The sequence below is a fragment of the Myotis brandtii genome, unplaced genomic scaffold, assembly GCF_000412655.1.
Source record: "Myotis brandtii unplaced genomic scaffold, ASM41265v1 scaffold201, whole genome shotgun sequence".
Classification (NCBI taxonomy): domain Eukaryota; kingdom Metazoa; phylum Chordata; class Mammalia; order Chiroptera; family Vespertilionidae; genus Myotis; species Myotis brandtii.
In genome coordinates, this window is record NW_005357485.1 from 724,431 (window position 1) to 724,940 (window position 510).

Genomic DNA, 510 nt, shown 5'->3' on the forward strand with positions numbered 1-510 from the left:
GGGTACTCCTAAGGCTTAGGAAGAGCCACACTCAAGGGGCCAAAGAGCCGCAGGTGGCTCGCGAGCCGCAGTTTGCCGACCACGGTCCTAGGAGTTTGTCACGCAGAGACTGTGCCTGGGCAATGGCCCACAGATGACTCGGGGCCACCTCCTCAGCACAGAGCTCTCTGCTACCCTCAGGGAAGCCAAACCTCTTCCGAACCACAGCAGTCCATTCCCAGATCCGTGGGCCCTGCTCACCAAGAACATTCTGCGTCCCGGTGGCCCAAACAATCATTTCTGTCCTGTTCGGTGTCACTCGGACCTCAACTCCAGAGTAGCCATTGTCAGCCAGCTCCCAGGGGAGAAACTCGTTCGGTTCAGCTTTGAAGATGCCATCAGCAACCAACTGGCTGAGCCCCCCGCACTCAGTCCACCACCATCCGCAGCCCGCGGGGATGCCTCGCTGCCCAAGCCACCTCCCGGGGCAGGGCAGGGAGCGGGCACAGAGCTGCGGGTCCTGCCCCGGCC